We start from the raw sequence: 16,157 nt of genomic DNA on the forward strand, positions 1-16,157 counted from the left end.
CACGCTGGTTTCAGGATGACATAAATCATGACACCTGAAAACGTAATAATATGGTTCTTATCCAGTGAAGGACTGTGATGATCTTGAAAATCGATCGTTTATGGTAAAGGCAGAAAAGGATAGCGCAAACCGGTGGGATAGAGAGAAATTTACTAGGGGTGTGTCCCCAAGCAGCTTAACAAATGCGTATCGAAATCGTTCGATACGGTTTCTGCCCGGGTTCAATATTTTGAAACACGGGAATTTTTTCGACATTGCAGTCATCTAAAATATCAAACATCACGGGAGAAGAGCTGGCATCACTGGAAGAACGATGCAGTGACTAATGTCAAGCAAACACTTTTCACGAAACTGTGTTGGTTTCGCACTTAGCAACGGGGATTTGAGCCAACCTGATATAAAAAACCAGGCTCGAAACTGACTCGATTTTCAGTTCAACAACGTTGAAACTAGGTTCGAAACTAGCTTCGAACAAAAATGGTTTGACAGCAGTTTTGGTGGAAACTGGATTAGGTTTGGCATCAAGCGAATACGACATAAGTGATGCTCTAAAAAAGGTTTAATTTCAAGGTTTTATCAAACAAGCAGAAAAGTCCTGATTGTTTAAAAATCAAATGTAAATCAATTGATTGATAATTTGTGTATTACGTACATTTTATTTGGTACGTATGTCATAGATCTATGTATTTACTAGCTGACCCGTCGAACTTCGTCTCTCCCAAAAATCATTTGTTCGAATTTATGTTTTCGGACAGCCGAATTAGTAAACGACTAAGTGGTTAACGTTTGTCTCCATTATTTTTCTGATTACTTAACTACAACCAACGGAATTCGACACACGTGCGCTTTAGCTTAAAAAAGCAATATCACCAAAAATTAATGTGAAATTGTGAAATACTTCTGTTAAGAAAAAAATGAGCACATGCACAGATTGTCATCCCATCTTTTGAGTCAATAAAGAATCTCTCTATAATGGCTTCGACATAATAGATATAAGGTATCACGCTTTCTCTTCCAGATGTGATTCTTGCTTTCGGTGATAAATAAAACAGCTCACTAACCTGAATTTTGTATTGATAAACTTAACACATACATACTAAGCATTCTGAACAGTCCGTTTTAAGGAACTACTCATACATTTTTTTTGTTTCTATTATTATATATTTAACATCAATGTCATTCACCTCTTCGGGCCAGAAAAACTTTCTGACCCTATGTGCGGGGTTGGGAATCGAACCCAGGCGGGCAGCGTGAAAGGCATCGACTTACCCATCACGCTATACCCGTCCCCGACTACTCATACTTGAATGTTCGCCCGACGCAACAGAATAAACTTTGAAACAGTTCCTTGTGCAGTTTTTAAGCAGCGAGAAAGTTTTCTTGGAACTTGTTCTGTATATTCAAGTTGCCAAAAAGTGCCACGCGTACTTTTGGGCTCTAATAAGGTGGATATTGTTCAGGTATTGATCTTATCAATTTGAACATTCTTCTCAGAATATTAAATATAAAATAGCAGTATAAATTCATTATGATAATAATATTGAACATTGATATCTAATTGCCACTTATTGTGTGCGCTAAATCATTAGAAAGCAAAAAGCAAGGAAAATCTTTTAGTTTGACATTAGCGCTTCTACAGAACAATCTTTCCATTGATTCATTTGAAAATTTTCTGATTTGTTAAACTCGCGCTCACAATGACCAATATTATTTATCTAACTCCATTACACATAATCCATCAACTGGTAAACGATATCAGAGCTTTTTCCCTTGCCTAAAGCGGTTTTCTTATGCATTCCGTTATTGAGTCATTTGTCAAGCAATAATTTTGATATCCAATTAAGCACGTGGCTCGAAATGACAAATAACATGAATCAAGTATGCACGTGAAATCTCTACACAAAACTATTAGTTGCGCGCCAAACGATTTTTTCAACGATCTAGTTTTCTTTTCTTCGACGGCCCAACACTTATGCAACTCGTTATGCGCCAAACACCTATCAATGATCTAGCAATCATTGACGACTTTTTCAACGGAAAATTCAATTGTCCGTACAAAACAATTTTATGGATTTTTCACACTTTACCGGCAAGTTTTCCTGATTTTGTTGACGTACGAACCCGGTGGGGGTGAAAACTGATCAAACAAAAAAATAATCATGTAAATCCGTCCATCCGTTTTCACGTGATGTGAGTACAAAGAATGATCTCTGCATTTTTATATATATATATATATATATATATATATATATATATATATATATATATATATATATATATATATATATATATATATATATATATATATATATATATATATATATATATATATATATATATATATATATATATATATATATATATATATATATAGATATATGCAGTGCAACCAGTTTATCAAAATGGCTTGCACGATTGAGTTTCAAACAATCTGTTTTAACAATAATTTATTCTCAAATGTAAACACTCACTTTTTGAATGAAACATCAGTTTTGATCAATTTTTCACCAACGTTTGATGGAAAATAGCTTAAATTTTATGAATGTAGATTTTAATTCCATAGTAAAAAAGTTAGCACCACTGCTTCAATGGATTTATATTGAATCGCGCTACACAAAATAAACAAAACTAAATATTTTCTGTTAAAAAAGCAGTTTTCCGGAAAAAATAAATAGTTTTGCGACAAACTGCCATATCAATTGCCTTTCGCGTGGTAAATTAAAGGTTCCTACTTTTCGGGATTACTAATATAAGGTACGTAAATTTTTATTTCCCAATCATTTTTGCCGGAGAAAATCCATATAGGAATGTCGTTGTTGCTAATCAATTGTGTTAGTGGTAGAAAGCTGAAACTGAAATAATATTTCTCGAGCAGTTTTCAATTTTCAGTATTGGATTCCAGTGCATCACAAGATCTAGACGGCCGATTGACGGGCCCAAAACGTCGGATAATCTGTTCACCGAAGGCGGCTCTCAATTTGGTTATTGTTTCGCGTGCCGTGTGGGATGTAGTACCGTCTTGTTGAAACCACGCACTTAAAACCAATTCTCGAGCTCGGTAAAGTAAAATGCCGAGACATATCGCACGGATAACTCGAAATTACAATATTGCAATTGTTGTTTCATGCCCTGGTTGTTTCAATTCAAATGTTGTTGATTTAACTAACACATCTGTTAATTTTGTCATAATCATTCAAGTAAACGAAATTGCTGTATTCAAATGATGTCACTTGGTGTGGAACGAAGACGGCAAAACACAGAACAAAAATCTGCATCATATCACCAGAAACGTTTCATATTGAAAATTTTTAATGACAAATGAACGTCATTTATGTCAGCTACGTAGTGGGCGTTTCATGTGAGTGAAAGTATGCAGAAGAATATAAGAGTTAATTGTAAAACAAGTTTTCGGTGGTTAATATCGATATTCCTACAGTATAAATGTTTTAATTTCATCTGCGAGTAATGTATTTTCTGACATTTCTTGTTAATCGAAATTAAAAACGCCTATCGCTTAAAAATTTGCTGCTAAAGTGAAGTGGTCTATTTGTATTTTCTTGAAAGTGCATCTGTAGCATCAGGCTTATCAGCAACATTCTTGAAAACGGAATCAAAAAAGCTTTTCCTGTGGAGGAAAAATTTATTAATGTCCTGTTAACATTTTACTGGTCAAGATCTTAGAAATCGTAGGAATCGTAATCTTTTATTGTATTTCTATATCATCTGTGAGTTTAGTGATAAAGCTAAAAGTAGCTACTTAGGCTAAATTTCGTTAACAATTAAATTAAGCCCCCCGAAGATGCTAGTCTCTCAAAAATATTTATTGCAATTGGCGTCTTAAGTATAAATAACTGAATAATTGGTTAAAACAACTGAGACATTTTTTGCTCTCATGCATACAGGTTACTTTCCTGGGATTGTGTCATTGTTCAGTTGCACGAGTGACACCTCATTGAAACGTATCATTTTCCGCTTAGGGTGTATGTCATTGCTCAACAGTAACGTTTCATTACTCGTTTGTGGTGCGTGTTTTTGCTGGGTGTCATCGATAAACTGCCAGCACGATAAATCAGTTTAGTTAAAACAATAGTCGATTAGTTGTACCAAATTTTAACCAATCAAATTCAGAAAAACAACTAACATTTTAGTTGTTTTGCGATCGCTGGCTTTTGCGTTGAGCAATTCCAAAAATGAACAGTAGGCTGGCAAAATCAAGATCTATTTTTTAGATAATGTTAAAACTTTGAACACATCTTCAGTATGGCAAACCGTTACATTTCCACGGATAGAGAGATTGATTCGACTTATTAATTTCTTCAAACCGTTGTAACTCGAAAACTGTTACTTGTACTCACTCACTCACTTCACTGTTCCACGCGATAAACATTGTTTTTTACATTCAAATCAAATAAGCACAAATTCTGCACAAAAAAATCTTTCCACTAAGAGTTTTCGGCATTTTTAGATATCGGTATAAAAATTTCATATCATATATCATGTAAAAAACCATCAATACAATTTGCAAGCCATTTCAACTAGACTATCCTTTTTAGATTTTTAATGAATCGTGTTGCTTTGACACTTATCATGAGTTTTTAACTAATAAACTTGTTATTAAAACCATTTTCATTTTTGCTTTCTTTGTGCTGTCTTTGAGCAGTAATGGTGACAGACAGCGTCAATTTTTATGATTTCAACCCCAAAATTATTTAGTAATGAAATTTTCGTGTTGGATTTAAATTTTGGTGGCTTATGTCCACAATATTTTCCAACTAATTACATTCTCTAAAAACAAAAGCTTTGTTCAGCAAAGTAAATTTTGAATTTTAACTAATTTATTAGTTTTTTTTGCAATTGTGATGTTAAAAACAACTATTTCAAAAACAGTAAAATGAATTAGACGCAGAGCTAATTTCGGTCGTTCCGTGCAATGACTTTACGTCTGCTCAACGGATTAAGTTAATCCGCGAGGTGACATTAGCAGTCCAACATAATCTGCTAATGCACTGAATGCGAAACGTAAAACTAATACCCAGGAAGCTAACGGAAGTTTCGTCATCCATCAGGATGCAATCCGGATTGATAAACAACTTTGTGTATAGTTTCCGGATGCTGTTTCGCTTTTCATTTCGGTGTGGGGCTTTTGTTTGGTAAACTTGTAACCCAACACGCCTCATGGTTTTCCGAACAAAAAAAACGACTGACTGTTTAGCGACATCTCGAATTGTTGCACCTCTTGCACTGTGGCACCACTTTTCAGATTGTTTTACTGTTCTAGTATGACCACTTCTTTCATTCTTTTTGGGTATTCAGATGCTCTTTGAAGGTTCTTATCACACGAGAAACAGCTGTATTTGCAGCTGTTGTTGTTTCAATGATTTGACTAGAACTGCAATTTACGCTATCAATTTACGAGATTTTCTTTTTCATCCTATTCTTGCAAGGCCCCTCTTTGAAGATACATAAGCCTCTACCACAGCTCCACAATCAACATCAATAGTATTAATGTCCTCCGGAAAGCCATGAAACATATGAAACTGTTTTCCTGTGCGCCGAATTTTCGTGTTGACCTTTTCAAGCACTATATCGAATACATACAGTGCAGCACATTTCGAAGTTTGGTACCTTGACTTTGCTTTGTTTTTGAATAGGAATTTCAACCTCACCCCAGGTTGTAGGTTGGACATGGGGCCATTCGAAATCTATTAGTTTTCATTCATGCAGAACGTCATACAGCTGATCTTAGTTCATGCGGAAAAAAATTGGGAAATATTTTAAAATAAAAATCACACACTTTTGGATGTAATTGAATTCTAACGAGTTTCGAGGTGAGCTTCCATTGTTCTTTTTTTCGGTAGGTAAGAGGAAGCATTATAATCTTTCTGGTTAGCCAAATAAGCAATAAAACCGTCATAAAATGAGATCCGGGGAGAAGACACCATTTGAGTTTTGATGAGATGGTCTGGTTCAGAAATGATTGCACAACCTGCGGTTATGAAGACGAAAAAACAGCTAAATAACATTTGGGGCAAGTTCGTGTTCTTATCTGCAAACGATGCTGCACATAACAGAAGAAAATGTCGCATACGGCGAAATGTGCTTTCTTAGTTCACGTTAGCACACGAGGTAACACAACCCCGTGCACGGAATAACATTCAGCGATAGTCGTGGGTGGAACAGAGGTGAATTTCACACAGCAACAAAGGTGCATGCCGTTGCCTCTGCTGTAGTTGTTGGACCACCAGCGAGATGCACTGATACTGATTTCTTTTTTATGGGAGTGTGTGATTCATTCCCATGATATTCCTATGCCTGCATTGTACGTACCAGAGTATTGTTGTTAGTTTTCTTTTTTTTTTTGGTTCTGTGGGTCCTATCTCCAAATGACGAACGGTAACGAAACAGGATCCCATTTCCCATTTTACAGCGAACAGTTGTCCTTCACGGTTGTCTGGAGGTTTTATGTTTCCATTTCATTTTATCCATATCTTTCCCTGCTGGCGAAAATGGTTACGGTAGATTGATTTTGTCTGTTTTGCTAGCAATGCGCTTTTGAGGACGTGCCACCGGAGGTTGTTTTCTTCTTGGTTGATCTCCTAGACATTTTGAAATTTTAAGGTGTATTGCGGGAAGAGTTTTCTGGTTGTTTGTTTGTTTGTTGTTAGGCGCGAGAGTCACTATGTAGTCTTTTTTATGGGCAATAAGATTGATTTTGACAATTTTCCATTTTGACAATTTAAACTATATCTTGAGGCAAATCTAGGTACGTTTAATTGGATGGATTGAACCTCACTCTTTCAGGACATTTGACACTACATAAAATTACGGAAAAGACTCGCAAAAGCTACTTCATTGGAAATCCCTTTGGTTAAATGCTCGACAAATATTTCCTTTGAAAGCTACCTTCCACTTCATCTGACACGGCTATTGAACTATTCAATATCATATCCCTCTCCTCGCAGGGATTCAATTTTATTAGCATTCTATCGCAGCTGTTGTCATACATATCCATTGATATTACGAATGAAGGTGAATATCCTGGGCGATCACGTTCAATCCGCCCGGCCGATATGTGAGTTAGTTTGTGGAAAATATGTATTTGTGTAAGCCAAACAAACAAAACAACAACCGGTTTCCTAACATTTCAATGCAGATAGTAGTACGACGTTCACGTTTCGTACTACGTTCGCGCCACAGCCGTAGTGAAAAATTTCGATCCGCCATGACCATGGGTTGAGCCTTTTAATATTCATATTCCACGCGACGATATTGTGGAATTCATATTGCCTTTGTGTCGTGTCGGCACTCCTTCGTTTCGATGGCGAGCGAGTCATGTTCGGATGATAGGAACGGTACCGGCAAATAGATTCTTTAGTCGTTTTTACAAAAGGTTGTATCGAGGAAAAAATATTTCATTTTTTCCATTCCTACGTAGAAAAGTTACTAGAATTGAATTGGACTCGGATTGAAAAAAATTAATATGTATAAATTGTTTTGAAAACCCTGCAGTTCAGCTGTTAGTAAAAATGATTCACAAATTAGCAAACTCTAACTCTACTATTTACTGCCCTAAGTAATTAAAATTTTGAACAACTGTAACAAGTCACAACACTGATCTAATGTGTATAAATTTGATAAGTATTTCAGTCGAGTGCTCTTTGAAAAAATTGTTTTTCAAAATCTGGATCTTCGAGAATAAATTTCTGGGCTAAGATTCTTTCGCGCAAATGTCGCTAAAAACTTCTTCACTACAAGAACCAGACAAAAAACCTTTTTTAATCCACCTAATGGTGTAATAATGCCTTTCTCATATTAGATTCTTTGAGATTTTTTTTCAAGGAACTGTTCAGAATTTTGAAAAAATCTTGACTTTAGAAACCAAGTACAGGAGCATACTTCGGGCCAAGAAATGAAGCTATTGGAGACATTCTGTCGAAGGTTTGTCAAAAGAAACCTCAATGAGCACTCTTTGGAATACGGCCAGACGAATGAGGAATCGTAACGTAGGAAATGAGAGTGAGTCGAATCGATGGATATTTGATTTTGAGGGGAAAGTTTGTCCAGATTCTGTCCTTACGCATAGCTTTATTATGGAGTCTTCTCGAAATGATAATTCCATTGATAGCCCCTTTTCAATATTGGAATTTTCCATAGAACGCATGTCTTGTAACAATAACGCTCCTGGGTTGGACAGAATTAAATTCAACGACCGTTTTTTGGAATTGTTCAACAAGTTTCTTCAGTAAAATATTGTTCCATCTGACTGGAGGCAAGTGAAAGTTGTCGCCATTCAAAAGCCGGGGAAACCAGCTTCCAATCACAGCTCATATAGACCCATTGCAATGTTGTCCCGCATCAGAAAATTATTCGAAAAAATTATTCTACGACGTCTAGACACTTGGGTCGAAACGAACGGTTTGTTGTCAGATACTCAGTTTGGTTTCCGTAGAAATAAAGGGACGAATGATTGCCTTGCATTACTTTCGTCTGACATTCAAATTGCCTTCGCTCGAAAACATCAAATGGCCTCAGTATTTTTAGAGCAAATTCAGCAGCTGCAAGATTCATATGGGTGGTCTATAATGTAAATGAAACTGGAACAATCGTATCCCCAGCAATCCGTTTTAGTTTTATTTATTCTACCAGTTCTACTGTCAAATTTAAAACTGGTATACATTGCCGTTCTATTTTTTCTATATTTGAAACACAGATAAAACGCTGCTGGGGCTGCCAGTTTATTTTGTTATAATTTCTAGATTTAAATTTTAAAACTGACATAAATTATGCATCTAGAACTAGAACACTCCTGAATATGCCCTTAGACATTAAAGGAGCATTTGATTCGTTTTCCATTGATGTTCTTTCAGACAAGCTCCACCAACATGGACTTCCAGCGGTTATAAATAATTATTTGCGCAAACTTTTGTCAGCAAAGTGCATGTATTTTTCACATGGCGATTTGGCAACAATCAGAATCAGCTACATGGGTCTCCGGTAAGGCTCATGCCTCAGTCCGCTCCTGCATAATTTCTATGTAAACGACATTGACAGCTGTCTAGTAACCCCATGTACACTAATACAATTGGCAGATGATGACGTAGTTTCAGTTACTGAACCCAAAGCTATTGATCTGCAAAAACCATTGCAAGATACCTTAAATAAATTGTCCGTTTGGGCTGCTCATCTGGGTATCGGATTCTCTGCGGAGAAAACAGAACTGGTCGTCTTTTCAAGAAATCATGATCCCGCGTAGCTTCAGCTTCATATGATGGGAAGAACGATCAAACGGGTTTTGACTTTCAAATACCTCGGGGTGTGGTTTGATTCCAAATGCACGTGGGGTATCTGATAACAAAATGCCAACAAAGAGTAAATTTTCTTCGAACAATAACAAGATCTTGGTGGGGTGCTCATCCGGAAGATCTAATAAAATTGTATCAGACAACGATACTTTCAGTAATGGAATATGGATACGTTTGCTTTCGTTCCGCTGCAAACTCTCATATTATCAAACTGGTACGAGATCAGTATCGTTGTTTGCGAATTGCTTTAGGCTGCATGCATTCGACACCTACAATGAGTCTCGAAGTTCTGGCGGAGTTCTTCCCATGAAAGATAGTTTTTGGGAGTTTTCATCGCGACTGTTAATAAGATGTGAGGTACTGAATCCCCTGGTTATTAGTAACTTCGAAAAAATAGTCGAGCTTCAATCTCAGATAGTCTGAGTGCAATTGAAGCCATTTTCTCAGACGTTGCTGGCAAAAATGAATCGTTATTCTTGGACAAAATAAAACAGTTCCTGAACGAAAGAGCCGATAGTTTAGCCAAATGTGGTGTTATTTGAGGGTGAAATTTAAGAGATACCGATGGCTTTCAACAAATTCTATAACGCGTCTCGCCAAAAAACACTTGCCAGCTTCTTGGGATAAATATGATCTGGGTCGGTGGATGCACTCAATTATTCCTAAAATATCGACAAAGGCATGGTTCAAGGGACTGGATGTGAGTAGGGACTTCATTCGTGTGATGTCCAGACTAATGTCCAATCACTACACGTTAGATGTACATCTCCTTTGAATTGGACTTTCCGAGACTAATCATTGTGCTTGTGGCGAAGGTTTTCGCGATATTGATCAGATGGAAAGAAAGTTTACAATACCCTATCTTTGAGAGGATATGGAGAGATTATTTCTAATTCAAAAGTTTTTATACTTTAAACCAGAGGTGGAAATAAGCTCATTTTGCGCTCGAAAACGCGAATCAAGGCTTCAAGATATACCACATCAAATAGCGAGCATAGCGACAAATGACTTTGTTTTACTTACAGCTGGTTGATGCTGATGATGATGTTCAGATTAAATTGAAGTAAACGCTATTTGACATGAATTTAATTTTAGAAGTAACAGGAGCGCAGCATTTCAATGATGCGTTTGAATTGGCGCAGCAAAATACTGCACTCCTGTTACTTCTGTGTATGATATTCAAGCTAAATAGGGTAATATTGTTCAGCTGCGTAGCACGCATTGTGATTGGGCATGTTTTTCTTATCATTATGATTATTTTTCATCGCAACATGTATGTTAATATTATTAGCTGTTTTCATTGACGATATAACTCCACCACGACTAAATAAATTTCAAATACATCACGAAGCATGGAATTCCGATGCGACCGACGAAATAAACTCACTTAACGAACCTAAAATCCATATCCGAGAAAATTAAACGGTAATCGGTTTTGACGTTTACGACTTATACCATTATATTACCGGAACCGTAAGTACCATTTGAACTTCAAACCTGTTCAATGAACACAGAGCTGCATTGAAACGAGCCTAACTTTGTTAAAGTGTTGATTCCGAATCAGACAGTGATACTGATAACGATGAAAACATTTTTAAACTCCGAGTAAAACCAAAATTTATGTTATTAAAAATCATTCATTTCAAAATTCATTATAATATCTACAAAATATATGTGATATAAAAAGATAATACAGACTATTTCTATTGACTGTGAATCAAAAAATTTGCTTATTTCCACCCCTGCTTTAAACTGTAATCCTTCACTTATCTGAGAATTCAAAAAAAATAATACAGTGGAAGAAAAAATTAAATTTATTTTTTATAAATTTATTAGAAATATTCATACTATTGAATATAGGGACAATCGCCTTACATAACTGCTAAACCTTCACCAGCCTAGAGTCCGATCCGATCCATCCTTCCGGTGATCATTTGAGACCGCTCAAACTCAATGACGGTACCGGTTTGCCGGTCACGGATCGGCACACCAGCGCTGAAGCTTTCCCTTTCACGGTTTACTAATTTGGCCATCTTCCGTCAGTAAGTACGCGGTTCATCGGTTCTGTTCGTTCAGTGCTCGCATCGTCATGGCAGAAGTTGAATGTCAACCTACGGGCGAACAGTAACTAAAATTAAGTAAACGGATATTTAAACTAATGGCAAAGCTCCTATCGGTTGTTTCCGTTCCCAGCCGAGTTTGTTTTGGACTTTTGTTGTTCTTGGCGTTGATATTTTGTTGATGGAAATTCATCACCCACTGCTACGTGTTTGTGATCGGAAGACACCAATAAACTTAGCCGAGTTTAATTATGCTGCTTTTGTTGACTCTTGGTGGGCTGCGCTCGGATCCAATTAAATTACTGCCCTGGTGAGCTAGAAGAAAAAAGGAATGTTGTTATTTCTTAAATTCGACATAATTCAAGTTCGTTAGTTAGCATTCATTGTTAAACTGCTATTTCTCACTAGCCTCAAAGCTTAGCATCAATACAACCATGATTTATTGGCCGAAAACTGTGACAGTTCCCGCTTACTTCCATGAAAAGTTAAAAACTAATACGAACATTAAACCACAGTGAGACGGATTGAATCCATTGAATTGCATATTAATTGTGAAACAGTTTTGTAACAGTTTCAAATATGCAAACAAGCATTTTCCATGAAACATGTCCAAACCGTCCGACGAATTCATGATGGGTGTGACATTTAAATTAGTTAAATCGCTAGTTTCGATAGCCATGCTTCTACCGAACGATCACTTGCACTCCCACGCAACACCACAAAACCCATTTAGATGCAAAAGTTTGAATAATTTATTTCCAACAATCCAATCCCCATCGCACTGATTTTAACCGGTGTAACATGCCAAAGGCCCCCGGGAGAAAGAGAGAGTGAGAGAGAGCGAGAACACTGCAGTTAAGCTGCACTGTGCCATTGTTTATCACTTGACGCCAAATTTCACATGCCCGAAGTGCACCCGGAACAAGTCAGACCACCGGACATGGTGAATAGTACTTGTGTTCAGTCCGCAGTCAACCGGACCTTCGAATATCCTGATTTGCTGTGTTATATCGTGACGATGATCTCCCCCTCAATCCGGTTGCGTAACAACAGTAACTACCACTGTTTTTGGTAAGGAAATGGGTGAACAGATAAATAAATTTTGGTTTGATTTTTTCCCCATTTATCTGACCACCGGATGTCCGTGGATGGTTTTGACAGCCGGCAAACAAAAGCACTGAATTGAATTGGGTCGAATGTTGATTTCAATTCCTGATAGAACAACTTGTGTGTTCCGTTGCGGGTTTCGTGTAATCTGCAGCGTCGAAATGTCATGAAAGATTTAGGAACGGAAACGGTCTTTTATTTCATTTTTTTTTGTAGTCTAGTTGTCTAGTTCACGATTTTCCAATTAATAAATTGAAATTGTTTAAATATCTTACTTTACGTGTCGCCTTCCACTCATTAGTGCGTTAGCTGTTTATATTGAACTGCTAACGTGATTCAGCAGTTCAACACTTTTTATTGACAAAAGCTGAAGGTGCGAAATTTTTTTTCAGCTACTTTCTTAAGTACGTTAAATTTAAATTTCCGTAAGAGTGTGACTCCGTCCGAAAACGACTTCTCCTTCATAAGAAGTTCGAAAATTTACATTTACTGGAAAAACTTAAACAGTTCAATTTGAACCGCTAAGCAGACGTAAAGTTAACGCTATTGCCGAAACACTTTTATTACAAATAGCGTAAACTTTACGTCTGCCTAGCGGTTCAAATTAAACAGTTTTAGTTTTTGCAGTTAGCAGTTCAATTTGAACTGCCCTGCACTGACGAGTCGAAGACGAAACGTAGAGAATAGTGAAATCGGTTATGTGCCCAAAGCACAAAAACGGCATAGCACAAGCCTGAATCACTGTAGCCTTACCTTTTCAAAAACAATTGTCATACAGATAACGTTCCCTTCATTGAGCCAACTTTTTGCTACATTTTTTGGTAGATTCAAAATTTGTCTGATTGAATCGGCACATACTAATGCCACACAATGACAGCAAATCGCACTTGAGACTGAATTAAGGTCGACTTTTTTCAAAATATACGAATATTCATGAATAATGCTTATTTATGGCTGGTGTGCCTTCTGAAAGCTGAATTCTGATTGATTTATAACAGATGAGCTTTCAGTTTGCAGATAGAGAGCTATAAGCATTTTTGTTGCTCATAAAAGGCTATTTCAATGCCATTATCAGTGCTTACTGGTAACCAGGGTAATTCCGCAACATTCCCAAAAGCGAAAGTTTTGTCGGTCGCAAGATTCCCAAAAGCGCGGTTTGTCGGTTAAGTCACTAAAGAAATTCAAACAGCAGAACCAAAATTGACAGCCATTTGATTTTCAAACTCGATTGTTGACCCACGAATAGCTTTCAAACATTGTTTAAAGATAGTAGAAATCGGTTTAGCCATATCCGAGAAAATTTTGCTGAAAATATAGGGATTTCCTGATCTCGTCGAATCTAATCACGTGGTGTATAACAATAGGAGTCGCCGAGATTCTGATTAAAATTCGGAATTTACAGCAATTTTTTATCGTTTCTATAGAGAAAGCTTAAACCGATTTAGTCAATCCATAATAATTCCAAAAAATGCCTGACACAAATATAAGTAGGTAATTTTTCATCACGACAACATTCGGTCGCTTCGGTCAAAACCTATATATCATAATTGTATATTCACTAAATAATAGTAAATGTTAATACCTGGTCACTCACCTTATAAACCGAACTTTGCACCATCCAACTTGTTTGGATCACTGCCGACGCTTCTTTCACGAATACTTTTCGTTTTCGTTGAGAGAAGTGATTATTTGTTCCGATTAAATGTTTTGCTGGCCGAAATACTGGGACTGAGACTGAGAAATTTTATAAAAAATTTCATTTTCCGAGCAAAATGTTAAAATTTCCATTTCAACCTTTTCGCAACTATTTTTTTTTGATTTCTTGACCCTAACTTTGACTTAATATTAACTTCATCTAGATTTTAACTTGGACTGGGACTGGGACTGGGACTGGGACTGGGACTGGGACTGGGACTGGGACTGGGACTGGGACTGGGACTGGGACTGGGACTGGGACTGGGACTGGGACTGGGACTGGGACTGGGACTGGGACTGGGACTGGGACTGGGACTGGGACTGGGACTGGGACTGGGACTGGGACTGGGACTGGGACTGGGACTGGGACTGGGACTGGGACTGGGACTGGGACTGGGACTGGGCCTGGTACAAATTACAGTAGCTTTTAAGTTGTGGAAACGGCTTCGATGCATGATGACCAAAACGTTAATATTTTGCTCGCACATCACGAAAATCCAAGTTACTTGCACGACAGAGTGACGAAACCAACTGTCTTGTCGACAGCCAAGTAAACTAGATCGGGGTAATACCGAAAGTCGAATATCAAGTGAGACCTGAATCTCGCCGCTCGAGTCCACTGCAAGTGTCATATACTATCGTGCATCGATTTTATAACGAGCCATATTGTCGACTTACAAAAAAGTGGTTACTCAAAATCGTTACGACAAATTAAGCTAGCCGGACTATGAAGCTGTACATGAAGATGTTGATGATTTCGTGGTTTCGAATGAAGAAATCGACATCTTTCAAACAGCTATACGAACACTATACGAACATTGAAAGAAAAACGAAAATTGAAAGGCAAAAATTTTCAAACAAATTAAACTGTCGAAATTCGACACAAAAATCTCGTGACCATCTAAAGAGTGTCGAAAATAAGCTATCCACATACATTTGTGTTATACGCATGTATTTTTGATGGTTTTTTATGCTCAGATCACAGCATGTTGTTCGTTTGGATGTCAGCTTTCGTTTGTTTTCTTGTTTGTGCGGTTGAAATGCTGCGTTTTCAAAATGTCGCGTATTGAAAAGGAATTGAAAATTAAGCTTTTGAACACATGGCTAAGTGTGAAGGGTATTACTATGCGAAAATTGGCGAAGCGGTTTGGAATTCATCATGCCAGTGTTAAAACCATCATCAATAAGTTTGAGGAACACTATTCTTTGGATGAGCTACCAGGAAGAAACAGAAAACCCGGTTCTTCCAACCCGAAACTGGACCAGAAAGTGTTATCTCTAATTATGAAGAACAAATCAATGTCAATACGTGATTTGGCCAAAAAAGCAGGAACGAGTGTCGGAATGATCCACCGTATCAAGAGACGAAATCACCTGAAGACCTACAAGAAGCAGAAAATCTCGAAACAAAGTGTAGAAGAGAAGGAGAGAGCAGCAACAAGGGCCCGGAAATTGTATTCGCGCCTTTTGCAGTGTCCGGACGCATGCGTTTTGATGGACGATGAGACTTATGAGAAGGAGGACTTAAAACCCTTCCCGGTCTACAATACTTTGCTGTCGTCGTTGGCGAGGTTGTGAGCGACAGGTCGATTCTAGAGGAGAAATTCGGTCGAAAGGTACTGGTATGGCAAGCAATATGTTCCTGTGGTTTGAAGTCAATCATTTTTTACACTACTATATTTTCCTAATAAATGCTGAAAGAAATTTTTCTAATATTTCTAATATTTTACTATAAATGCAAAAATCTATCGATCTGAGTGTCTCTTCTACCTTTACCTATATAAGAAGAATGGTACACCTCCACTGTTTTGACTGGATTTAGCGTAGGCTCACTATGCTAAAACCACTTTCAATTGGCTTACAGAAAAGGGTATAAATTTCGTTGAGAAAAATATCAATCCTCCAAATTGCCCTCAGCTTCGACCCATCGAACGTTACTGGGCAATCGTGAAGAGGGTCTTCCAGAAGACTGGTAACATGCAGGAGTTCATGA

General features: G+C 37.3%; 1 protein-coding gene across 8 annotated transcripts in view; it reads left to right on the plus strand.

The window, feature by feature from the left end:
- LOC131439375 (complexin) overlaps nucleotides 1–16,157 on the plus strand; it is a 721,216-nt gene that overhangs the window by 158,244 nt on the left and 546,815 nt on the right. The gene's annotated exons all lie outside the window — the stretch shown is intronic.

Source organism: Malaya genurostris, chromosome 1 (genome assembly GCF_030247185.1).
Source record: "Malaya genurostris strain Urasoe2022 chromosome 1, Malgen_1.1, whole genome shotgun sequence".
NCBI classification, from domain to species: Eukaryota; Metazoa; Arthropoda; class Insecta; order Diptera; family Culicidae; genus Malaya; species Malaya genurostris.